Source organism: Podarcis bocagei (assembly GCF_964188305.1).
Source record: "Podarcis bocagei genome assembly, chromosome: Z".
Lineage (NCBI taxonomy): Eukaryota > Metazoa > Chordata > Lepidosauria > Squamata > Lacertidae > Podarcis > Podarcis bocagei.
In genome coordinates, this window is record NC_138140.1 from 29,517,004 (window position 1) to 29,544,200 (window position 27,197).

The 27,197-nt window shown below is 42.1% G+C and overlaps 1 protein-coding gene across 12 annotated transcripts in view; it reads left to right on the forward strand.

Annotated features, from left to right (window-relative positions):
* The window catches only part of TENM1 (teneurin transmembrane protein 1), a 395,160-nt gene that overhangs the window by 58,798 nt on the left and 309,165 nt on the right, over positions 1 to 27,197 (forward strand). The window contains exon 1 of one of the 12 annotated variants that reach the window (XM_081180110.1): positions 13,324 to 13,373. The exons of the other annotated variants lie outside the window; for them this stretch is intronic. The gene's annotated coding sequence lies outside the window, so the exon portion shown is untranslated. Of the gene's footprint in view, positions 1 to 13,323; positions 13,374 to 27,197 lie in introns of those variants that run through there. 12 annotated transcript variants of the gene reach the window in all.

Sequence of the window (27,197 nt, forward strand, 5' to 3'; positions counted from 1 at the left end):
CCACAAAATTTTCAATTCCCACCCCACCCCCACCCCCCAAAGAAACCACACATCCTGTTGTACTGTGAATAAGGTGGTGAATAAATAGGAGATTTTGGCTCAGCTCTAGTTTGGGAATTATAAGCTCTCTCAGTTTTTTTGGATCCTGCTTTTTCACAGTTGAGCAATGCTAGCATCACTGAACAATGGAAGTAATTTATAGGGTATCCAAAGTGGGTGGGTTTTTATATATTTATTTATTTTCTCAACTGTGAAATATCTGAGAGCTGAAACTTGCAAATTCACGCTGGCTGTAATGCAAACAAGGAGGCTTATGCTATAAAACCAAATATAGCAATGCATCTGCAATGAAGAGAGAGGTATGGGGGGGGGGGGAGGAAAGTAATTTGCAAGCTAATTTATGAGCTTGAAAACAAATTTCATCATGCTCCAAGGATAACAAATACCTGTTTCGCCCCTGCATGTAATTACTGAAGCCTAGCCACGTGGAAATGGAGCAGAATGCGTTTCTGCGTTCTGTATTGTTAACCTATCATTATTTGTTTCCATAAATATTGTTATAAGGTCCTACTATTTCAGCAACCCCATTAATGGGCCTTTTTTCTTCTTCTTTTAATGGCAGCAGTGACTCATATCATTAAAGTTCCTCACCATTCCTCCCAGTGTTACGAGGGTGTTCCTGGGTTCAATGAGAATCAGAATTGATAGTTTATTCAGAACTCTGGTCATATTTAATACCAGAATTCATTAACCTTTCCAGAGAGGGGGATGTATTTCTGAGATGATATAGTGATAAGGTTGCTTTGTCAGCTTGAGTTTTGCAGACACAATGAGTTGCTTCCTAAAAGGAGTATATGGTACTTGGAGCATATGTGCACTGGATCAAGCTATGCCCCCCGTTCTACTGCACAAGCAAGTGCCAATTCCCCAAAATCCATAAGCATCCCCTCGCCATAATTTTTTCTTTCAAAAGAAGAATGGAAATTGGGAGGGAGGGAACGAAGGGAAAAATATGAGAGAGGAGAGGAATTATTACTATCTTTTTAAGGTGATGAAAGAAGTGTCATAAGAATTCACAAGTTATGGTTCTGCAGAGAAGCCTACCATCCCACTGGAATTGCATGCTTCCACATTCTCTAGTGTGGGCAGAATGGAAATGTTTTGTTCAAGGTTTTACTATTAACAGTGCTTTTTTTCTTTTAAAAAATGTTTAGGGGTACTCTCATTTTGACTCAAGAAAATGACCATTTTATAGTTAAAATCAGGGAAAATAAATACAGTAAATGCAATAAAACTGACCAATCATCGTGCTATATTCCAACTGCTACTTCACACATTAAACGCTCGCTTTCGTCTGAGACTCAGGAAACACCGTGATAGGAAATGAGGCTGCTATTGGGGGTAGCAATGGAACTGACAATTCACCGTGCTGGAGAATAAACTCTCTATCTCTCTCTGTCTCTCTCTATATATGTTTCTCCTCGCGTTAGATTCACAAAAAGTTTAGGGGTATGCATACCCCAGAAAAAAAGCACTGACTATAGAAAGATGTTAATGGTTTGGGATCTGTTTACTTGCCCCGGGCATGCCTATTTGACTGCTTTGATCTGTGGAACATGTACCTTTACAAATGCCAGATAATTTTCATTCTGCATTTGTGAAAGAGTCTGTCTCTTGTTGGGCTCTGGAACTCCCTGCCTATTGACATTAGGCAGGCACTCTCACCATACAATTTTAAACATGAATAAAAACTTAAAATAAAAATCAGTAAGCCTATCCATATATATGGTTTAGTTACCTACATTTGTTTGAAGAATTTTACTGATTTTTCCTCGCTGAGTTTTAATGATCATTATTTTTTAATGGTTTTTAAAAAGAGTTTAGTCGTGTTTATCTACAATTTTATTATGTACACCACTGAGAGAGCTTTTTTATTAAGTGGTTTATAAATCTTTCTAATCTGATTCCATTTTCTGATTAAATATGGTTTGTTGTGTCAATCAGACCCAACAAGTTTTGGTTAATCTTAACTAAACAAACTGTATGTCAAACCATGGTTTATGAACTGACTTTCTGCAACTAACTGTAGATAAGATGGATCACAATTCAGAGTTTGGACAGCATGGCGACACAGTTTAATGAAAAATAGATCCAAAAGCTTTCAGTCTCCTTCTTGCAGCTGCATAGGGGTTTATGAGGAGTTTGAGGGAGGCACTTGCTTCTGCATGAATATGCATAGGATTGCACTATGAAGTCTGTGATAGTGCAGAAGTCTTTCTGATTGTCTATGATCAGCCTTGGTCACTTCTGTCCAGGAATTATCCTTTTATGCCATCCAGGTAGACTGGATTGTTTCATCCTTTCCAGAGAAGCAGGAAAGGAATTGAAGAACTTTAAGAGATGGAGACTTTTTCTTCTGAATTATTCTGTGGCAGTTGTTAGGGATTTTGTGTTTAGAAAATCTCACCTCCCCCCCCCCCTTGCACAAATGCAGTAATCTCATAAACTGTTTTTGTGTGTGTTTCTGTTGAAAGCTAATGTCTTTGCAAAAGCAACCTGACCCTCAACCATGAAATTGATGATGGGATGTTGCTGAATTCATTAAACCCTGTGACACTGTGTCACAGGATAGCCACCTTTGCTGGAAATTGGCCATTAAGTGGTCTTCTTCTTCTTCTTCTTCTTCTTCTTCTTCTTCTTCTTCTTCTTCTCCTCCTCCTTCTCCTTCTCCTTCTCCTTCTCCTTCTCCTTCTCCTTCTCCTTCCTTGCTCCCTCCCTCCCCCCCTCTCTCTTGCACCCAAAGTAGCATAAGTATTTTTTAAAAGAATAAAGTACCATGGGTTTGGGAGGGGGGGGCTTGCTTGTCCTTTTAAATGTCCACCAGCAAATGAACGATTAAATGAATGTCTCCTAACAAATTTCAGCACCCTGTAACAAACTATAGTTTCCAAGATTCTTTTAAAGTTCTTGTTTTGTATAAATGAATGCCAATTATTAAACTCCATTCATGCCCATTATTTTCTATAATGCCTTTCTTTTTCACTTTCCTTAAAAAAATCCATTAACTTTCTGCTCTGAAGGAATCTGAAAGGGAAATATTACATATTATTAAACAATAAGTAAAAGTGTTAAATAATGGATTTCATTGTCAGCTTTGATAGGACAGAGGTGAATATTAAAGCCCACTGTTCTGCTGGGTTGATCAGGGTTATAATCCCTCATTGTCACCCCATTTTGTTATTGTACTTTTCCTGCAAACATGCCTTTCAGAGAGAATTAATTTTTAGAAATTCCTGTACCATCTGTTGTCCAATGAAAGTGGCTCCCAGGGGCTCTTCCGGTTCAAAGAAACTTAGGCTGCACACAGATCATACATCTAAATCACTTGGCTTCCCCCAAAGAATCCTGGGAACAGTAGTTTACCCCTCACAGAGCTGCAATTCCTAGCACCCTTAATAAACCACATTTCCCAGGATTCTTTGGGGGAAACCATGTTCTGTAATTGTGTGGTGTGTACATAGCCTCATACTCCATGAGTGGAATGATAAAGCGTGTTCTCCCTCACGGAGAGCACGTGTTGTGGTGGGGGCTGACAAGACACCTCACTGTTGCTGCGCAAAAGAGTTTGGCCATCTTTAAGCAGGGGCGGGCTGTTACTGGGGGGATTTATATGTTGCCATTTATTGATTGACAGCCCTGTTTATTAAATACACTGCACGCAGTGACGAGCTTCCTCTTTCGCTGCATACTTTGGATCACCCGCCCTCCCTCCCTAATATTAAGCTGTTTGCTTGACCTTGCTATGCCTGTCATGGGGTCGTCTGCTTTGGAGTGGGGGCCTGGTAGGAATTTTGTCCATCTGGCAGATTGGCTGGGCCAGTTGGTTTTTTGCCTACTGCGTAGCAAATCGTCACAACTTGTAAGGTTGCGGTTAGGCATTGGTTTGGGAATTGGTTGGTGGAGGGGTATGGATTTGGCTGTGCCTGCCCCTCCAAAATGCTGCTGCTGCTGAAGGGTTTTACCATTAAAGGAACCCAGGGGCTCCCCCATGCTTTTGTCTGAACCCCCTGGCAAGGGGCTAGGGCCACGCAAGCCCCTGGGAACATGCTGGGGAGAGGTGAGGCATGGTTCCCAGTCCCGTCTCTCTCCCCAGGTGAGTTACCCTTTCTGACTTCGCGGGGGGTGCGAATGTCAGAGCTGTCCCCGTGCGGGGTCAGTTAGTCACTACCAATGCCTAAGCAACCACTCACATTGCTGTATTTTTAATAAAGTTGTGGCCAAAATTATGCCAAAAACCTTAAACAAAAATCAAGTGTCATTGTGTTCTTATTTGGGGTGTCCTGGGGACCTCGACTCGCAAATGCCCACCATCTATTACTCATTGGTCTGAAGACCTTCCCACCATTTGCATATTTGAGCATAAATACAGAACAACAATGTCATCTGAATACCTATTTGGACATAGGAGTATCAATGTAATATTCACATAAGTGTTTAAATTGAGTTTGTTAGATTATTCTCCACTTTTCTTTGTGGGTTTGGTGGGTTATTCTTAATGGGAACTCAGAGTATGTGTGTTTGGTCTTTTCCCCTCTCTTTTTCTTGCAGTATATTTGCAATTAAAAGAAAAAGTTCTAAGAGAGAGAGAGAGAGAGAGAGAGAGAGAGAGAGAGAGAGAGAGAGAGAGAGAGAGAGATCCCTGTTCCAATTTCTCATCCTCTTCTGATATCCCTCTTGCATTCTGCACAAAGCTCCCCATACCCATTCTTTTAGCCTAGGGTTCTCTCCAGCTATACCCAAGGATCAATGTGTAGCTTCTAGCAACTGTACTTCAGGCAGCTGTCCAAGAAAACCAAAGCCATCAGCCAGCATTCTGTTACTTCAGGCAATGTGTGTAGGAAAGACAAATTCAGGCCAAAATATCCCACGTATCGCCAGCATCATGGTGCTTTTGATTTTTCTACCTCAATTTTTCAACCCCAATTCTCATTTAAGTCCTGACTGAACAGCTTGGTTCTTAGGACTATTGTTTTTTGGTTTTGTTTTTTTTACTGTTTATAAACAAATGGCATATCATTAATTTAAAGCATTTATCTTCATAGGCCTGGCTCTCTGCAGGTGACCTTATGATTTACCAACAGTAAACTGCAATTGCAATACTCGTAGAACAAATAAAAGGAATTGTGTGCCATATTTCCCAGTTCATATTGATCTCAAGGCCGTCAGCAGATTGATTTTTACAACAGTGACAGGATAAAACAAGTGTCAGGGGAAAGGAAGGCTGGACCTTACATTGCCATTAAAGAAAAGAATACCCACCCTTATTATTGTCCTTGGGTCGTCATCCCAGTTTTCTAATTTGAAAAGGCTGGACTGCAATTGATCTGCTCTTACTTCAGCATAGAAACTAATGATCTATCATCATTCCCCACTAAAAGGAAGCTGCTGGAGACATTTAGAGATCTATTCATTGCCCCCCAAGCAGTGATAAGGGACACTTTATTTATTTGGTGGAGATAACTTCCATTTCATAGGTTCACAATGACTGGTTGCTGATAGCAAATCAGGCAAGCTTGGCAGGTTCAAAGCATTTGCCTTTGTTTACTAAAAAAAAAGGTAAAACAAACATGCCAAATTATATTACTTTCCAGGGCAGCAAGAAACCTGTGGCCTTCCAGATGTGGCCAACCATGCTGGCTGCGTTTGATGCAGAGGGCCATAGATTCCTCCCATCCCTGCTCAAGGGCATCGGAAAAAACTCCAGTGCAAATTACCATAAGAACGTAAGAAGGGGCTGTTGAATCAGGCCAAGAGCCCATGTAGCCCAGTATCCTGTTCTCCCTGTGGGCAGCCAGATGCCTGTGGGAAACCTCCAAGCAGAACATGTGCACAACAGCTCTCTGCACACCTGCAGTTCCTACCACTTGGTATTCAGAGGCATATGGCTTCCAACTCTGAAGGGGGAAAACAGCCATTGTCGCTAGCAGCCATTGACAGACTTATCTTCCACGAATTTGTCTAATCCTCTTTTAAAGCCATTCAAGCTGCTGGCCATCACTGCTTCCTGTGGAGCCAGTTTCATAGTTTAACTATATGCTGTGGGAAGAAATACTTTCTTTCATCTATCCACAATCTTACAACAACCATGATTTGCATAGGAATAAATTCTGATTAATATCCCCCCCCCCAAAAAAAAACACCCCACACCCTACCTACACATATAGTGGGTGGAAGGGTGCGCTGATGCCAGGATGCTGGATTAGTGAGGATATTTGGGCAGAAGGAGATCTCTGCCTAATCTGCCTCTACCACCCAAAGGGTGTTAGGGGTTTGCACTGATCTGTTTAAGACTTGTCATTTTGTATTCTATTATCATTTGACCTTGGCTCAAATACAGACCTACCTAATAATAATGAAAAAAAGTATTTACTTCTACAAGTGGTCATGATTACCACCAACTTGGATAACTTTAAAGGGGAATTAGACCAATTCACAGAGGATAAGCCTATGTTCTACTTCCACTGTTGGAGGCAATATGCCTCTGAATAGCAGTTGCTGGGGATCAAAAGTTAGGAGAGTGCTGCAGCACTCAGGTCTTGTTTGCTGACTTCCTGTGGGCATCGGGTTGCCCATTGTAAGAATAGGATGCTGGACTAGGTGGGCTATTGGTCTGGTTCAGCAGCTTTTTCTTACGCTCTTTCTCTGCACTTATCCAAAATATATCCTACCTCTGGCAAAAGATTTGTAAATCTTAGAGCTTATCCATACTTTTTGTCCCGCTGCTTTCCCCTATCAAAAACCACTCTTTAGAGCTCAGTTGGAGCAAACAGCAATTCAGATTTTCTCCTGATTGATGTTTGCTCCAATTTAGTAGTAAAGAGGGGGGTTTTCCTTGGGAAAGCATGGATCAAGTGGGAAACTGCTCAGACACATGCTTCCTTGGCACAGGACAAGTAGAAGTGTGGATGAGCCCTTAGTTGAATAATGGGCATTTGTTTATTTCCTATTATCCATAGGCTGCCTTGGAGGGTTGTTGTTGTTGTTTAGTCGTTTAGCCGTGTCCGACTCTTCGTGACCCCATGGACCAGAGCACGCCAGGCACTTCTGTCCTCCACTGCCTCCCGCAGTTTAGTCAGACTCATGCTGGTAGCTTCGAGAACACTGTCCAACCATCTCGTCCTCTGTCGTCCCCTTCCCTTGTGCCCTCCATCGTTCCCAACATCAGGGTCTTTTCCAGGGAGCCTTCTCTTCTCATGAGGTGGCCAAAGTATTGGAGCCTCAGCTTCACGATCTGTCCTTCCAGTGAGCACTCAGGGCTGATTTCCTTCAGAATGGAGAGGTTTGATCTTCTTGCAGTCCATGGGACTCTCAAGAGTCTCCTCCAGCACCATAATTCAAAAGCATCAATTCTTCGGCGATCAGCCTTCTTTATGGTCCAGCTCTCACTTCCATACATCACTACAGGGAAAACCATAGCTTTTACTATACGGACCTTTGTTGGCAAGGTGATGTCTCTACTTTTTAAGATGCTGTCTAGGTTTGTCATTGTTTTTCTCCCAAGAAGCAGGTGTCTTTTAATTTCGTGACTGCTGTCACCATCTGCAGTGATCATGCAGCCCAAGAAAGTAAAATCTCTTACTGCCTCCATTTCTTCCCCTTCTATTTGCCAGGAGGTGATGGGACCAGTGGCCATGATCTTCATTTTTTTGATGTTGAGCTTCAGACCATATTTTGCGCTCTCCTCTTTCACCCTCAGTAAAAGGTTCTTTAATTCCTCCTCACTTTCTGCCATCAAGGTTGTGTCATCTGCATATCTGAGGTTGTTGATATTTCTTCCAGCAATCTTAATTCCGGCTTCGGATTCATCCAGCCCAGCCTTTCGCATGATGAATTCTGCATATAAGTTAAATAAGCAGGGAGACAATATACAGCCTTGTCGTACTCCTTTCCCAATTTTGAACCAATCAGTTGTTCCATATCCAGTTCTAACTGTAGCTTCTTGTCCCACATAGATATTTCTCAGGAGACAGATGAGGTGATCAGGCACTCCCATTTCTTTAAGAACTTGCTATAGTTTGCTGTGGTCGACACAGTCAAAGGCTTTTGCATAGTCAATGAAGCAGAAGTAGATGTCTTTCTGGAACTCTCTAGCTTTCTCCATAATCCAGCGCATGTTTGCAATTTGGTCTCTGGTTCCTCTGCCTCTTCTAAATTCAGCTTGCACTTCTGGGAGTTCTCAGTCCACATACTGCTTGAGCCTTCCTTGTACAATTTTAAGCATAACCTTGCTAGCGTGTGAAATGAGTGCAATTGTGCGGTAGTTGGAGCATTCTTTGGCACTGCCCTTCTTTGGGATTGGGATGTAGACTGATCATCTCCAATCCTCTGGCCACTGCTGAGTTTTCCAAACTTGCTGGCATATTGAGTGTAGCACCTTAACAGCATCATCTTTTAAAATTTTAAATAATTCAGCTGGAATACCATCACTTCCACTGACCATGTTATTTGCAGTGCTTTCTAAGGCCCATTTGACTTCACTCTCCAGGATGTCTGGCTCAAGATCAGCAACCACAGTACCTGGGGTGTACGAGACATCCATATCTTTTTGGTATAATTCCTCTGTGTATTCTTGCCACCTCTTCTTGATGTCTTCTGCTTCTGTTAGGTCCTTACCACTTTTGTCCTTTATTATGGTAATCTTTGTACGAAAAGTTCCTTTCATATTTCCAATTTTCTTGAACAGATCTCTGGTTCTTCCCATTCTGTTGTTTTCCTCTATTTCTTTGCATTGCTCATTTAAGAAGGCCTTCTTGTCTCTCCTTGCTATTCTTTGGAAATCTGCATTCAATTTCCTGTATCTTTCACTATCTACCTCGCATTTTGCTTGCCTTCTCTCTCCCGCTATTTGTAAGGCCTCGTTGGACAGCCACTTTGCTTTCTTGCATTTCCTTTTCATTGGGATGGTTTTAGTTGCTGTCTCCTGTATAATGTTGCGAGCCTCCACCCATAGTTCTTCAGGCACTCTGTCCAGCAAATCTAAATCCTTAAACCTGTTCCTCACTTCCACTGTGTATTCATAAGGGATTTGGTTTAGATTGTATCTTACCGGCCCAGTGGTTTTTCCTACTTTCTTCAGTTTAAGCTTGAATTTTGCTATAAGAAGCTGATGATCTGAGCCACAGTCAGCTCCAGGTCTTGTTTTTGCTGACTGTATAGAGCTTCTCCATCTTTGGCTGCAGAGAATATAATCAATCTGATTTCGATGTTGCCCATCTGGTGATGTCCATGTGTAGAGTCGTCTCTTGTGTTGTTGGAAAAGCGTGTTTGTGATGACCAGCTTGTTCTCTTGATAGAACTCTATTAGCCTTTGCCCTGCTTCGTTTGGATCTCCAAGGCCAAACTTGCCAGTTGTTCCTTTTATCTCTTGATTCCCTACTTTAGCATTCCAATCCCCTATAATGAGAAGAACATCCTTCTTTGGTGTCACTTCTATAAGGTCTTGTAAGTCTTCATAGAATTGGTCAATTTCAGTTTCTTCAGCACCAGTAGTTGGTGCATAAACTTGGAATACTGTGATGTTAAAAGGTCTGCCTTGGATTCGTATCGAGATCATTCTATCATTTTTGAGATTGCATCCCAGTACAGATTTCGCCACTCTTTTGTTGACTATGAGGGCCACTCCATTTCTTTTATGGGTTTCTTGCCCACAGTAGTAGATATAGAATCATAGAATCATAGAATCATAGAATCATAGAGTTGGAAGAGACCACAAGGGCCATCGAGTCCAACCCCCTGCCAAGCAGGAAACACCATCAGAGCACTCCTGACATATGGTTGTCAAGCCTCTGCTTAAAGACCTCCAAAGATATGATAGTCATCCGAACTGAATTCGCGCATTCCCGTCCATTTTAGTTCACTGATGCCCAGGATGTCAATATTTATTCTTGCCATCTCATTTTTGACCACATACAACTTACCCAGGTTCATGGTTCTTACATTCCAGGTTCCTATGCAATATTTTTCTTTACAGCATTGGACTTTCCTTTCGCTTCCATGCATATCCGCAACTGAGCGTCCTTTCAGCTTTGGTCCAGCCGTTTCATCAGCTCTGGATCTACTTGTACTTGTCCTCCACTCTTCCCCAGTAGCATGTTGGTCACCTTCCGACCTGAGGGGCTCATCTTCCAGCGTCATAACTTTTATATGCCTGTTGTCTTTGTCCATGGAGTTTTCTTGGCAGGGATACTGGAGTGGCTTGCCGGTTCCTCCTCCAGGTAGATCACATTTGGTCAAAACTCTCTACTATGACCTGTTCATCTTGGGTGCCCTGCTCAGCATAGTTCATAGCTTCTCTGAGTTATTCAAGCCCCTTCGCCACGGCAAGGCAGTGATCCATGAAGGGGCCTAGGAGGGTTAACCCTCTGCATTTGGCTCTCAACACTTTCATATTACATATGTAATGTATATTATCAAACAATAAAATATAAATCTATAAAGCACAAAAATGGGGTGGCCAGCCTGTGATCCTCTGGATATTGTTGGACTCCAATAATCAGGGATGGTGGGAGTTGTCTGCATATTGTAGCACCAGCAGTCTGAGCAATATCACCAGGAATAGGAGGCATAAAGAATTCAAGCAGGAGCAGTCAAATGAAGAGCACTAAACTATCAATTAAGCCAGTCTTCTGGGCCCTTTTAAAAATCATCAGCACAGGGGCAATATCTACCTAGGGAGGCAGTTCCATAAACATGGATTTAAGGAATGCTTAATGCATCTACATTGTAATTTAGGACATAAATCTTAATGAATATTTACATCTGTCTTAAATTGCAGGGGATTTTTAAATGGTGATTCTTTGGTAAGTGTACAGTTTGCTATTGTCTCTCATTGCATAGCGCATCTTTACTATCTCTCCCTCTTTCTCCTCCACCCCTTTGCCAAAATCAATTTACTAGCATGGTCAAGGAGATCTGTGTATCCTGTCCGCCAGCCTTATGTGGGTGATTTGTCAGACTTTAAACACAGGATATTATTTGCTCCCTCCCTTTTGACCTTGTATTTCTGATGAGAAGCAGAAAAGGTAATGTGCAATTTCTTTGTAGAAATGAGACCTGGTACATGACAGCACCTGCTGGGTAGTAGAGCCAAGGTGGCCTTTTCCCAGTGAGTAGTGCTCAAGTTCTGAACAGGAATTCCAAGAGTGTTGCCCTATTCACTTGTTCACAAATGAGCATACTGGGGATAGGGAGGGAGAGGGAGAGAGATTCGGAACCGCCTCCAGATGTCCTTTCTATTGTACAGTCATGATCATTTGTGCTCATGATTTCATTGGGCGAGTCACAGATTATCACACTTTTAATACACTTTACACTTGCAAAAGTTATGGGGTTGCCGTCGCAGAATGGTTCTCCCTTGTCTAAACCAGATGCAGCACTGTTGCTTATTCCAACAATGGTTACACTTCTTCACTTCCACTCAGTGCATATCCCATAACTTCCCACAGATCTCCTATAAATTTTTATACCACAAAAGTTCTGATTTGTTTTTGTCCTGTTTTTGTTGAGCTATAGCCCCTTCAAATAGCAATGATGTGATAGCGTTGCAGAACAGACTAAAGCAGAATAAATCTACCACATATACATTATTCCTTTGCCAAGATAATGTTGCAGTCTGGAAGGACCCACATGCATCAACCTCTTTCTCCAATGTCTTTGGGCATGCTGGGTTCACCCTTGGAACCCCTGACTTTCCCACATTCCACAGGAAGGTCTGAGGGGGCTTCTGGAGGTGTCTAGCTTAGAAACCCTTTACAGTGGTGCCTCGCAAGACGAAAAGAATCCATTTTGTGATTCTCTTCATCTAGCGGTTTTTTCGTCTTGCGAAGCAAGCCCATTGATGGATTAGCGGATTAGCGCTATTAGTGTCTTATCGGATCAGCTGATAAGCGGCTTAGCGGCTTAGAAAAAGGGGGGAGGGAAAAAACCCCACAGGAACTCGCAAGACATTTTCGTCTTGCGAAGCAAGCCCATAGGAGATTCGTTTTGCGAAGCACCTCCAAAATGGAAAACTTTTTCGTCTAGCGAGTTTTCCGTCTTGCGAGGCATTCGTCTTGCGGGGCACCACTGTACCTGTTTCAGTCCTGAAAGTTTGGCGGTGGATCAAGGGCTCATGGCATGAACACCCCACCTCTCGTGCCCTGTCTGAGGACCTGAAAGGGGCTTTTGTTTATATATACTGTATGTATTTGATCAAGTTCTCAGTTTTGCTTTTGCAAATATTTAATCTTTAATCTAGTGCAAAAAATATTGAAACTTCGTAATAATACAAACAGAACAAACAAAATAATTATATTGTATTACAAGCCATACAAAATATCACATTCAGATGAAAAAAGGAAGGAAAGAAAAAGAAAGATCATATGAGAGAAAAAAGAACTAAAAGGACCAAAGGATATTCTCTCCGCCCTCCAAAAGAACACAAAAACATGAACAAGTCTTATATATCCACTTCACACATTGAAAAATGCATGCACAATAGACAAGAAATGAAAATCAATAACAAAGAACAGTGAATGCTGGTGATAATCAAATGCACATTCTCTTAAGGAGGAATAAATTTGAATTGCGTGACCAGGCGGTGACCGCCCCAGCCCCCAGGGAACACCAGAAATGACTCATGACGTGTTACAGAATTAAAATTTGGCCACAACTTTTTTAAACTCTCAAATGTAGGAAGACCTTGGCTTAGGCCTTGGGCGTGTATACCTCCCAGCCCCCCAGCAGAGGGAACTGGGGCTCATTAGGGTAAATGGGATATGGGGGTGCTCTGTGAGACGTATGTGTAGCAGGCAGCCCACCCCAAATCCCCGCACGCAGGGTAGTTCACTGACAACCTTTCAGTGTATGGCCAGTGGCACCCATATTACAACCCCTTTAAGAGGGGACCCTGGAATCGCCGCCGCAGGGGAGGGGATGAGTCACCAATTCACGCCCCCGCCCCCCAATTTTAGGGAAGAAAAGACTAAAGGATTCCTACCAAGGCTTTAAACTGCCAAAGTTGTGACAAATTGCTATGGGGAAGACAAAACCTGCCAATGCAGGAAAATTTCTTCCTGGCTCTTCAACAGCAACCAATCAAAAGACTGTGGCAGCATCCACTAAACAGGAAGAAAAAGGTTAACCCGTAAACAAGAAACATTAAACAAAGGGAGGGTTGGGTGGGTGAAGCTCCTGAGTGACTGCCTGGCTACTGCCTGCTCCTCCCCCTATTTATGTGACTGGCCCCACCTCCCAGCATTGTAACTTGACTACTGAGGCTGGGCGTGAGCCTTCAAAGTACAGCACAGAGAGGCAGGCCCAGCCCACACAAACTGGTAAGTTCCCTGAGGTCCAAAGCCCCTCGCTCGATCCCACAAAGTGCACCCACAGTGTAAAGTGTGAATGCTCGTTAACAAAAAAATATCCAGGATAACAAACCTCCCCCCAAAAGGAAATGAATAGAAATTGTCAATCTATCATTTGAGGTGAAGGAAAACAAATCTTCCTCTTCCTTCAGACCATTATTGATCAACTTCATACTGTATTCTTTTATTTTTTGTGAATTAATACAGGCAACCCACCCATTTACGTATGTTCAATATGTGTGTGACTGTGCATACACGCACTGCATCGAACCAGGAAGTGACCTGAAAACATCACAAAATGGGTGGGACAGGATGGGACACAGTGCCTCAGAATTTAACCCCAATGCAAATGGGGTAGTTGCCTGTAAATCATTCAGGATTATTATTTCTGGCTTGACTGAGCTCTCAAGTGCATAAATATGGGCACATCTGGAATATTTAACTTGATATTTTAAAGCTCTGGAAAGTCCAAAACTTCAATAATGGAAGTTTAAGAGCCATGAATTTTTATGTCAGAGCTTATCAGTCCTGAACTGAATTTCAGATTCTATCCTGCAGCTCTGCAAGGAGAAAGTTAATGATGGCTGCTTCCTTTAGATTTCCTTTGAATACCTTATGCACAGACTTTTATTTTATTTTAGCAAACTGCATCAGATTGGCAGTCGATTAATCGATTAGATATGTTTTGCCCTGTTCTATTGACATAGTTCTTCATTCCCCCCCTCCAATGCTTATCTGATGTGCTGTGGCACATCAAACGAAAAGCGCCAGCCTCCCTAGAGAATCCCACATGTTGATAGGAAAGAAAGTGATCCTTTCCAGTTCTTTATTACCTAATAAGATACATTTCAGGCTCCTCTGCTGGATATAAGCAAAGTGACATTATCTTTATTACCAATTAAACTTTCAGTGCTCACACAATCTGGCATAGGAGTGCACAAGCAGACATTGGCTTAAACCCTGCTGTGATTGCTAGAAAGTGAGGGCCTCATAGCTATGGAATGGAATATTAACAAGTACAAAACCAAGGAAAGGGGGGGGGGATGAAGAAACCTTCCCCATTGGTGAGGTTTAGAACCTGGAAAGCCAATATAGTCAGTCTGATGGCTTAATATATTTCTGTGGTGAATATACAGAGTGGGTAGGAAAAATGCAACACATTTGCAATACGGAAAGACGGTGGTCAAAAAGCTGCAAATTTAGCTAAACATGTTGTCCAAAAAGGATCATTTGGTGATGCTTGTCTTGGTCCCATGAGGGTTATCTCTCAGGAACCCCAGATATGACTGAAGTCGTAGCACTCCCGACACTCCGTGCTGCTGGACCATCCATGCAGGGGTGGCTGACCAGTGGCCTTCCAGATATTGTTGCATTACAATCCCCATCAGGCCAACCCAGCATAACAATAAGCAATAGAAGTTGCAGCCTAAAAATAACTGGTGGTCCACAGGTTCCTTGCCTCTGTGTTAATGCCTAGTGGAACCTATAATCTGGAGGCAAAATGCAGTAGCCTCTCTAGCAGTACAGACTTCTTAAACTTGTCGGTCAGTTTGTGTTGTGGGCTGGTCCAAAAAATCTTCCTGCCCAAAGAGGCACCCCCAAGTTTTGGATCTGCATGTGCACTTTAAATGGTTGTCATCACCAAAGGTCCAGTTGGAAAAGCTAGCCTTAAAAATAAGTCTGCAGCAGTTAGTAGGTCACAAAAAGATTTACCAGCCAGCTTGAACCCCTCCCTACACTACTTTTAAAAAAAACCAACAACCACACACACACACACGACACTTTCTCTCTTTCTACAGCTATTGTGGGGTTACAGGATCATCTTTAAAAATGAAACATGAAATTGGGGAAAGACACCTGTCATTTTCTTTTAACTTTAACAGGAGTATTTGTCCTGACCCCCCCCCCCCCACTTTCCAAAGGATGAAAAAGACCATGCACAAAAATTAAAATTATGCTCAATTTAATAAATGTGGGAGTGTTGCCTAATTTATATTCTAAAGATGTAATACAAATTTCTTTGCTCATAAAGGGGATAAATCAAAATATGACAGGTCTTTATTTTATCTACTTTTATTCTCCAAATAACTCAAGGTAGCATACATGATTCGTCCACTCCTCATTTAATCCCCAGAACTACCCTGTAAGGTAGGTCAGGCGGGGAGGCAGTGACTGGCCAAAGGTCATCCAGTGACCTTCATGGCTGAGTTGGGATTTGAACACCCAGGTTCTTGCCCAACATTCTAGCCATTACAACATACACCCTCACACACACCTAATTATATGCAAAGTTCAGATGAAGTGGGCTTGTTTGTCATGCCCCAGATCTGTACACCAAGTACAAAGAGGGTACACCAAGTACAATAGACTCCCCCTGGCCTTCATGTTAACATGCTTTGCAATGCTGAGATGAGGAGATCCCTCTGTGGAATCTAGCTTCTATATGTGGATCATGAACAGTGAGATTGGGCTGTAAATCTAATTTCAAAAAAAAGAAAAGAGTTTCATGCCACATATGAAAAGAAACTTTATTTTATCCCTTCCAGCACCCTAAAGAGATGACAGTTCCCAGAATTCCTTAATGGGAAAGCCATGACTGTTAAAATAGTGCTTTAATTGCAGTGTGGATGTGGCAGGAGTTGTCCTTTGGATTTAATCTGAATTTTGAGATAGAATTCTCCTTTAAAACTGTAGTACCCAAATGCATTGAAAAGTATGCACCTTAGGATAAAATAGTTATGGAAATGAGTACACTGAGATACAATATGTAATTTATATATGCATTTTGTGATAAAATATGTATTAGTGAAAATTCATATTTAAATAAACACCTAAAAACTTCACAGATTACTGCGAAAATGGACACATGAATGAGCCCATGTGAGACAGACACCAGAAATAAACTGATGTATCATCCTTTCTTTAGAGTACAGATGATGATTCTTGGAGGTGTGACATCTGCCAGGATAATAGCTCTTGTTTGTTCGCTTTTTAATTATTATTATCTCGTTTTTTGAAGGGGAGAAATGTATAAAGCGTCTTGTTGCTAGACAGCTCTTTATTGGCTGTGCATTTGAAGTGGCTCAGGAGAACTGTTTTATCAAAGAGCTGACAGTCATTTACACCCAATAAATTAAGCTTGATAAATGGATCTACCTGTTTCTGTCCAGAGCCCAAAATAAACTTGGGGATTTGCTTAATGGACTTGTTGTTTGTTGGGCTGTTTCTGCCAATGAACACTGTGTTCATCAATGAGCTGCAGTTGTTTTTCTAGTTATTATGCCAACATATTGAAAGACATGCTGCAAATTACATACAAATTCTTGTGACAGAGAGCCTATGTTGTTTAGAAAAACGGAAAGAGGAGTCAGGAAAGTAGGGGTTTGAGCAGGGAATAAGCAAGGTGGGGTGCTTAAACCTTTTGCTATCTTCTTCAAATACCCCTGCTGAGTTGTTTTGCCCTTCCCAATGTTAGAACACAGGGAACAATATATTATTCTGGCGTGGGCATGTTGGTGTGGAGAGGGGGCAAAGTCCTGTTGCAGGTTTGGACCTCATTCCACGCATGCAGCAACTTAATGGAATCCCATCCTTAGTCAACCTCCTTCTTCTGAAGGTGCACTCAACAGAAATGAGCAGCTTTTCCTCAGTTTTCTTCTTCCAAGATTGGGTTGCTATGATGGAGCAGTGTGGAGAAGCTACAATCTCCACAAATCTAATAAATTCAGTAAGGGTACAGTGGTGCCCTGCAAGACGAATGCCTCGCAAGACGGAAAACTCGCTAGACGAAAGAGTTTTCCATTTTGGAGGTGCTTTGCAAAACAAATCTCCTATGGGCTTGCTTCGCAAGACGACAATGTCTTGCGAGTTCCTGCGGGTTTTTTTTCCTCCCCCCCTTTTTCTAAGCCGCTAAGCCGCTTATCAGCTGATCCGATAAGCTGATAAGCCGCTAAAAGCCGCTAAAAGCCGCTAAAAGCCGCTAATAGCGCTAATCCTCTAATCCTTCAATGGGCTTGCTTCGCAAGACGAAAAAAACGCTAGACGAAGAGAATCACGGAACGGATTCTTTTTGTCTTGCGAGGCACCACTGTATCTGTATTTCTACTGTTGCAGTGACAACTAACAGGCTTGAGAGACTAACCAAATAGTTATGGTGTCTTCATGGACTAGAGTGCATTTCATTGCAGGCATGAGGAGCAGGACTGTAGTCCAGGGATATTGAAACTATGGTTCTTTCACAAGAGTAAGATTATAGGAACCTGTCATGCCACTGGCCCATCTATGTTGGTATTGTCTACACTGAATGCCAGGGTTTAAGGCAGGAGTTTAAGGCAGGAGTCTTTCCCACTCCTACCTAGAGATGGAAAGGATTGAAGTTGGGACTACTTTCATTCAAAGCATAGGCATTACCACTGAGCTATAGGCAATGATCTTGCAATGATCCAAACCAAGAATGTGGTCACAGAAAGGCGAGAGTGATTGAAAAGCAGATCAAAGCAGATGCTGGAGCAGCTGTTGCTGCAACAAAGGCTCTTGATCCCCCATCAAACCTCCTGTTATACCTAACTGGATTAATTAGGCCTAGCTTATTTTTCAAAAAGAAGTGCATGGAAACTTTGCAACATGAAGAGCTCTTCAGTGGTGCAGGATGACTCAGCAGGTTTCATACCTCGGGGGTGTCAAAATTAACTAGGCAGCTCATGTAACAGCTTAAGTTCAGAAATCTCATCCAGTTTCAGGCTTGGTAATTAAAATTTCCCCAAAAAATAAAACATTCAGGCTTCCATTGTTCTGAATTTGAAGCTTCACCACAAATAGCACATGTATCAGAGGGGAGAAGTAGAAATTTGGGCATGCAATCTCCTATTTCTCTCACTCTGTTGCCCAAATTTGATTATGCTGTCTTTCGCATTCCCCTTCAATAATGTGTGAACCTGCCACTCCTTGGCAATGACGGCTGCTTGTGCAGAGGATACACTTTTGCTTTCTCCTCTTCGTAGAGGGGAGAATTGCACAAAGGGTATCTCTGCATTGTGCTCAGTATGTTATTGTGCATTGTGGCAATGATGTTGTAATGTAAAATTTTATTTTAATTTTGCAATCCACCCTATTACTTCAGGGTGAAGGGCGAGTAATTAACAACAGCAGCTATAGGTGTTCATCTGCTTAAGTTAGAATAGGCTGCTTTCGCCACTCATGTATCAACTGCAGCAAAGACGAGAAGTATGGCGGGCACAGAGAGAGAGGCAGAGAGAAAGAATCAAAATCAGAAGGAAAACCTTTTCCCATGATCTGTACTGCTGGGGAAATGTTAACATTCATTGGAACTGACCTGCCAAAACAGCTAAAAATAATAATTATTGAAGATATTTATAAACAGATATTTTATTATTTGCATTTTGAAGCAGCATACATAAAATAATCTATAGGGAATGAGACAATAAAGCAAAGTCACCCGTGGAGGTTCATGGTCATGTGGGGAGTTGAACTTTGATCTCCTAGATCTTAGTCTAATGATCTAACTACTACACCACACCAGCTCTCTCGTTCTTTTAATGTTTAATCTACAATTTGTTTTCAGAGTAGCTTTAATTTTATTTTAGTTTTATTATTTTTTTAAAGTTAACTTTTTAAAAGGTAGCTTTTAAGAGTTTGTTTTAAGTTTGTTTAAAGCCGAAGTTTTAATTAAGACTTCGGCTAAGACTTGAGTCTACTGTTTAACAACCCTTGCAACACAGTAATGTGTGTTTGCAAAGGATGACATTGACATGACACTGGAAAATAATGATCGCTGTGGCCATTACACTAAAATCATTGTTTTGGGTGTTCATGAAAGTAAACCTTTCATCTGGTGGTTTGCCTGAAGTGGAACTTCAATGCACGGATCATTCATTAGTGGTATTTTAAAATGCAGATTGGTGTTCTGAGTTTTGTTAACTTAAAATGCTGTCAAGAGTTAATGCGAATAAAGGATGCTCCAGGGTCTTAAACAGAATCCCTTTTCTAGCACCATTGTGGGCAATTCATACACTTTTTTATAGGGTGCTACCTTTTACCAACTCAGACCATTGGTTCATTTAGCACAGTATTGCCTGCAATGATTGACAGTGGTTCTCTAGGATTTCAGACAGGTCTTTCCCAGCTCTACCTGGAGGCAATGAGGGTTGAAACTACGACCTTCTGCATTCAGTGCACGCATCCTACCATCGACCTATAGCCCTTCCCTGAAATGGCTTTATCCATTGTGCAAATGGTTGTGTCTAGTATTTTGCCTCATGGCTGAGACCTGGATTTAGCTTTTCTGATGAAAAATATGCCAGAGCTGAAGTTTGACAAAGTCATCTTGCTATCTTCAGTGCTGCAGAGAACAAGTAGCACATGTATGAGGTGGAAAATGCTCTGTGGTCAAGTCACTGGTTTTGGGACTGGAGGAGTTTCTCCTTTGTCCAGAAGCTCCACAACACATGGTGGAGTGTGAGAGTTGGCAGCAGAGTGGCTTTTAAGTCAAAATTCTCAGTTGAAAATTCCATGCATTAGGATTGCATATCTCCTGCAACGTATGTATGGGATAACTTATAACCCATACAGGGTGGGGGGTGGGGATGTGCAGACCAATGTGTGCACAAAATGAACAAATGCACATTATGTATTTGAAATCCTTCGCCTACATTAGCAGTCATCTCTTTTTACTGCCATGATGTGAAGGCAAATGATTATCTTTCTGGATATGAAGGTCTTGGAGGACCTGAACATCTGAAATCTTGACCTTTTGTAACTCTGTGAAGGGAATAGGGTTTGCATAACAACTCTCAGGACCTTTAACAAATAACAATTCCCAGGGTTATTTGGCGGAAACTATGACTGTTTAAATGTAGATGGCAGATGGAATAAAACTGAAAAGAGACCTGTAGTAGTTGTTATTATTATTATTATTATTATTATTATTACTCATTCTTTGCTTACTTACTTACTTACTTAATAAAATTTATGGACCATCCTTCATCTGAGGATCACAGGGCAGTTTACAAAATAAAAACACAAATATGCTTAATGTAGTAGCAAAAACAAACAAACAACACACAGAGACAGTTTAAAAGGCCATCAATTGTTTAATTACTCAAAGGGCCAGGAGAAGAGGAATGCGTTTGCCTGGTGCCTAAAGATATGTAACAAAGCCGCCAGGAACGCCTCCCTGGGGCAAGCATTCCACAAATGGGGAGCCACCGCAGAATAGGCCTGTTGTTGTGTTGCTGCCCTTTGGACCTCCTCTCACAGAGAAGGCACATGAAGAAGGGCCTCACATGGTCATTGCAGGGTCCCGGTCGATTCCTATGGGGAGAGGCAGTCCAGAGCTGTTTAAGGATTTATAGGTCAAAACCAGCACTTTGAATTGGCTCCTGAAACCAATTGGCAGCTGGTGCAGTTGGCCCAGGATAGGCATTATATGGTCAAATTGTCTTTTCTAAGTGAGTAGCCTGGCCGCTGAATTTGGCAGCAGCTGAAGTTTCTGAACATTCTTCATAGGCAGCCCCTATGTATAATGCATTGCAGTAATCTAACCTAAGTTAACCAACAGTTTGACCAAACTGCGGGAGGCAGTGGAAGACAGGAGTGCCTGGCATGCTCTGGTCCATGGGGTCAGGAAGAGTCGGTCACGACTAAATGACTAAACAACAACAACTTAGGTTACCGAAGCATAGACTACAGAAGAAGAGAGGCTATGCCTATCCAGATAAGGGTGCAGCTAGGCCACCAGCATATCCTCCAACATTTCTCCGATGAAAATATGTTGTTGTTACTTATTTCCTTGGCTCGGGGTCACATAACTCCATACCCTCCAAAATTTCTCCAGTGGAAATAGGAACATCCTAAGGAAAAGCGGGACATTCCAGGATCAAATCAGAAACTGGGACTGTCCCTTGAAAATAGGGACACTTGGAGAGTCTGCAACAGCCGAAGCTGATAGAAGGCACTCTGTGCCGCTGAGGCCAGCTGAGACTTGAGTGACAGCAGTGCATTCAGAAGAGTCTATTCTAAGCATCGGAATCCAACCCTATGAAACTGAAATTAATAAACTGCTCTGTAGTGCCCCATAAAGGAAAGCTTCTCTCTTAAACATAAGCTGCATCCACACAGCAGTTTATTCTGTTTCCCCCATTTTTCTGTGGCTGTTAATTTCCATATTGTATCCGAGACTTTCATGTAACATATGAAGTGGAATATAGTGGACATTCAGTTCTCATTTCCATGTTAATTGGCTCCAGAAATAATCTCTTTGAAACCCTATTAACCAAGAAAACCATAGGAATAAAGTGATGAAATTTGGGGCCGTATCCCAGCATACAGTTATTTCTTGCCATTTTCATGGATGAATCATGGAGGACCAGGAGCGCACATGTGCAAGAAGGATAGAGGAGCAGCGTTGTTGTCCAGTGATGTTCACTATTGTTCCACACCATGGTCACAGGCATGAATAAAATTTAGTATAACATAGCTGTTCTGTCAATCAAAAAGCCTCAGTTCCACAGCACAACAGATACTGCTGTATAAAGAGAATGTTAGAAAATGGGACAGAAGTGTTAGGATTATAACCAGGAAAACTAACACAATTTCCCCTGTGTCTGAATGCTCCCATAGTTTCTTCAGTCCCTTTTCACCACTGTTCAGCTGTGTTACAGAAACCTACTCCCTCCAATTACATGGGCGAACCTGTCAAAAGATTAATCAGTTATCCATGAGAAGGTATCATGCAGCCTGGCAAATCCTATGCATGTGTTTCCTGATGGGTGATATCCAGCATAGCCAGGAACAACATTTGACGCTACTACTTGATATCATTTTATGCTAGATCATTTTCAGTTTCTGTCTTTCAGTTGCAGTTTTTTTCCCCTATCGGATCAGAATGCACAGTTGGTATTTCCCTTTGAATCGCTGGCAGGAAAAGTCCAAAGGGAAGATGAATGCAGTCTGATGACTAACTAAAAGGAGAGATTTGCGTTTGAAACCCTTTCTCATTGTACTCTGCAGTCTCTGAAGATGCATAGCTGTCCTTCATAAATGAAATGCAGTGCAGAAAAACATAGGTTTGCACATCAATCCTCAACTGCACCTACTTCTATGGCATTGGCAGATGCTACTGATTTTCACGTTTTGATAAAATATCTCTAAGCTGCCCTTGATTTGAAAGTCTCACAAATACAGTGGTACCTCAGGTTAAGAACTTAATTCATTTCAGAGGTCCGTTCTTAACCTGAAACTGTTCTTAACCTGAAGCACCACTTTAGCTAATGGGGCCTCCTGCTGCCGCTGCACCGTGGCTGCACAATTTCTGTTCTCATCCTGAAGCAAAGTTCTTAACCCGAGGTACTATTTCTGGGTCAGCAGAGTCTGTAACCTGAAGCATCTGTAACCTGAGGTACCACTGTACACTAATAAACACATACAAAAATTACAATACTATAAAAACAACTTTTTCAAAAAATTCAGTAAATGAATTAGTAATTAGCAACATGATTTAGAGTAACAGAAACAAGAAGGAATAAATTTAAAAAATCAAAAAATTGTCCTTCGAGACCAACTAAGTTTGTTCTGGGTATAAGCTTTCGTGTGCATGCACACTTCTTCAGATACATGAAAGCTTATACCCAGAACAAACTTTGTTGGTCTCTAAGATGCTACTAGACAATTTTTTTATTTATTTCGACTGCATCAGACCAACACGGCTACCTACCTGAATCTAGAAACAAGAAGGAAATGGGTAATTAGGAAAACCTAAAAGCCTTAAGCAAGAGGGCTTCTTTGGCCTGGCATTTAAAAGCCAATAAGGAGGGAGGCAGACAAACTTCCCTGGGGAGGGAAATCCATAGGTTTGGTACCACCATGGAGAAGTCCCTGCTGTGGGTTGCCAAACATCCTGTTTCAGATGATATTCGCACGTAAAGCAGATGCTCAGAGGAACTTATATTTGCATGGGTTTGTAAGGGAACAGTTGGAGCTTCAGATGATATTACTATTACTGTTATTATTATTATACAACTTTTTCACTATCTGTTTGTTTGTTAGCTTGTTAGCTTCTTAATACAAAAGAAAGCAGTCTCAAAGGATTAAATTACAGAGGATAGTCCTCTATCTGAAGGGACATCAGGTCCAGATCTGGTTCAGTACTGAGCTGGATAGACTAGTAGCATATGACTGAGGATAATGCGGTTTCCTGTGCCCCTGTGCAGGATTTAAAAGCTTGTGTGGAGACTCCATGGATTAAAAAAAAGGCTCCTCACTGCAGACTTTTGCTTTCCATGAGTTTGAAAGTGAAGGAGCAGAGCCAGAGCTAGCATATCCATCCTTGCTGCCCTCTCCACCAACCCCACATGTTTACTTTCCCATTATGGAATGCCTGAAGAGGGCTTTACTCCCTTACCATACTGAAGGATTGGCCACCATTCTTAAGCTTTCAAGCCACACACTGTCTCCACAATGGGCAGACTCATTTCAGTGGTTAGACCCATTGTCCTATAAATCTCTGTGCTGTAGAGTTGTCCCAGGTGCTATTCGTGTAACCAAAGTGCCTTGACGTGTTTTCTGTGAATAGAGTTGGCTTTTGCAAGAGAAAACCTTCCCTCCAGATACATTTTCTTTAGGATCCCCAGCTAAATCAATTTAAATTGCCCCACCCCCAAAAGAAATTCTAGGTCTTTCCTTGCTTTGCTGAAAAGCTGGCTTCCTTTGTGGTTACAGATGTAATTTTTCCATTGCTGGATGGTGATGATGTCAGGTGGCCAATAGGTAAGCATCTTCTTTGTATTATAAGGCAGTCAGAGAGGAAAAACATAGGAATCCAAAATGCTTTGTTGGAAGATTGCCTGAGGTTGCACAGGATTATCCTACATATTAGAAAACCTTTGCACCAAATTCATGTGTTGGTTTGGATTGGTTTTACTCACATATTCTTAAGTGCAAACAACATTTAGCTATGCTTGATGGGATTTAATTTTCTACTCCTAGTTGTAATGTGGTTCCACTGCAATATAAACTCTGGTGTAACAGCGTCAGCAGTTTATGGTACCCCCATGACCATGCTTGCCTGTCATTTATCAGGGTTTGATGGCAAAGCATCCACACTGCTTGTTCGTTCTGTTAATCGTATGTTTGCACTGAAGCAGAACTGATGAGGCAAAATGCTTTTACTAATATTTAGTCTAGGATGGTGTTAACCAAGAAGAAACTTTCCTATACAGAATACATTATCTGTACTGGACTACACATGGCTCTAATCAAATAACCTGTTTTAAAGCAATCTTCAGGGCCAGTTCTACCATTAGGCAGAGTGGGGCGATTGCCTCAGCCAGAATATGCTGTGAGGTAGTGGTGCCCCTCGGTTCTCCCCCCTGAGCTTCTCTAGTCCAGGGACCAAATGCAGCTGTCAAACCCTCTTTCTCTTACCCTTGGGACTCCCCCCCCCCATGTCACCCCCCTTTAGCCTCCTTTATAATTTCATTCTTGCTTTATAATTGTAACAACTTTATTTGTTTTTATAACTGTATATTGCATCATCGTTATGGTGAAGAGTGGGTAAAAAACAACAACTTATAAACTGTTGTGCTCCTCAGTAATACAATATACAACTGTAAAAACATATAAAACAATTACAGTTATAAAACTAGGTCTCAGTCCCAGGAAGTAAAAACTTTTTAGCAAAATGCTTCCCCCAACAAGCAGGGTTCAAGGCATAGCATAGTCTCAACAAATGTCAAGCATGGAGAATCATTATAGGTCCAAAAAACAATGCAGAAGCAAGGTCAATAGCACAGAGTGTTCAGACAAGGTACAGCACAGCACTTGGGATGAAGGAGCCAAAGACCTGTGTTGTTTCCAGCAACTATAAGGCTCTCGTGGGAGACCTTGTTCACCTTGGTGTCCTAGAACATACCCTAACCCCAACTGCTGGTGGTAATTGAGTTCCAGATACTGCTTACTCATGAGCCACACACCAGCTCTGGATTCATACACATGTTATGTTTTTGCTTTTTTTCACCCTGGCCTTTTTGGTGTGGGGATTCTCAAGGACTGAGGTGGCTCCTCCTCTGACAAGGTAAAAAGGTAAAGGAATCCTGGACAGTTAAGTCCAGTCAAAGGCGACTATGGGGTTGCAGCGCTCATTTCGTTTTCAGGCCAAGGGAGCTGGCGTTTGTCCACAGACAGCTTTCTGGGTCATGTGGCCAGCATGACTAAACTGCTTCTGGAAACACCATGACAGAACACCATGACAGAAACCAGAGCGCATGGAAACGCCGTTTACCTTCCCACTGCAGCAGTACCTATTTATCTACTTGCACTGGTGTGCTTTCGAACTGCTACATTGGCAGGAGCTGGGACAGAGCAACAGGAGCTCACTCCGTCGTGGGGATTCAAACCGCTGACCTTCTGATCAGCAAGCCCAATAGGCTCAGTGGTTTAGACCACAGCACCACTTGCATCCCTTCAGGTACCACTGCAGCGGGAAGGTAAACAGTGTTTCCATGCACTCTAGCACTCGTTAGTGTTCTGTGCACCAGAGTATTTTAGTCATGCTGGTCACATGACCCAGAAAGCTTTCAGGCTCCTTCAGCCTGAAAGTAGAGATGAGCACCGCAGCCCCTAGTCAAATCTGACTGGACCATGTTTAATTATACTGCCCTTCAAACATTCATACATCCAGGGGTCCTTTACCTTTCTACCTTTACCTCCTCTGACAGCACCAAGGGTTCTTCAGCAGGTCCTTGACCTATGGAGTGTCTGGTTCATCCTCTGATGACTCAGCACTGGGCCCCAGGCAAGAACTAGGCAGGATGTACATAAATACAACAGGTAGACTGACATAAGTTAAAGATGCTGATGAATTTATTCTTCCTATATAAAAATTGTGAGCTTATTAAGTGTGGATTCATAAGTAGTAGTCAAAATAACAACATCCAAGCACTTGGAAGTATCAGCAGGCTCAGAAAAACAAACAAAACCCTGCAATGCAGGAATCTCAACTAAAGCATCCAAGACAGATGGCCATCCAACCTCTGCTTAAAAACCTCCAAGGAAGGAGAGTCCACCACCTTCTGAGGGTGTTACCATCAACAACTCATACCATCAAAAAGTTATTATTGGTGTTTAGCCAAACTCTCCTTTCTTGTAACTTGAAGCCGTTGGTTTGGGTATTACCCTCCTAGGCAGAAGAAAACAAGCTTCCTCCATCTTCCATGTATATTTGAAAATGGCTATCATATCTCCTCCCAGTCTCCTTTTCTCCAGGCTAAAAATACCCAGCTCCTTCATCTGTTCCTCATAAGGCTTGGTTTCCAGACCCGTTGGTTGTCCTCCTGTCTTTCCTTAGCCCCCACTTGCTTGCCTCTTTACAGGGGATGGCAATCTCTGTCAGCTTCCTCCTTCTTAGTCATGGTGTTGCTCAGCAGGGAAGAAGATAGAGTTGCTTTTGCCTCTCATTCATTCTGGTCCCATCTACTGTTGGTCTCCCTACCTCCCACCCTACCAGGCCCAACAAGCAGCAGCCACCAATGGTTCCCACTTGTGTTACCTAATGCACTCCCTAAAAAGGGAAAGTAATACATGAAGGTCAGGCAGAAAGTCCTTCATTTGCTACGTCGATTCTTTTAACACACTGAAATGAGCATAATCTTGGAGAAAAAAGAATGTTGAAATGTTCTTTTTCTTGCTGCAGATGTTTAATTATACTGCCTGTCAAACATTCATACGCACCCGCTGCAGGCATTGAAGGGTGGGGAGGTTTATTGTGAGGAGGAAAATCTT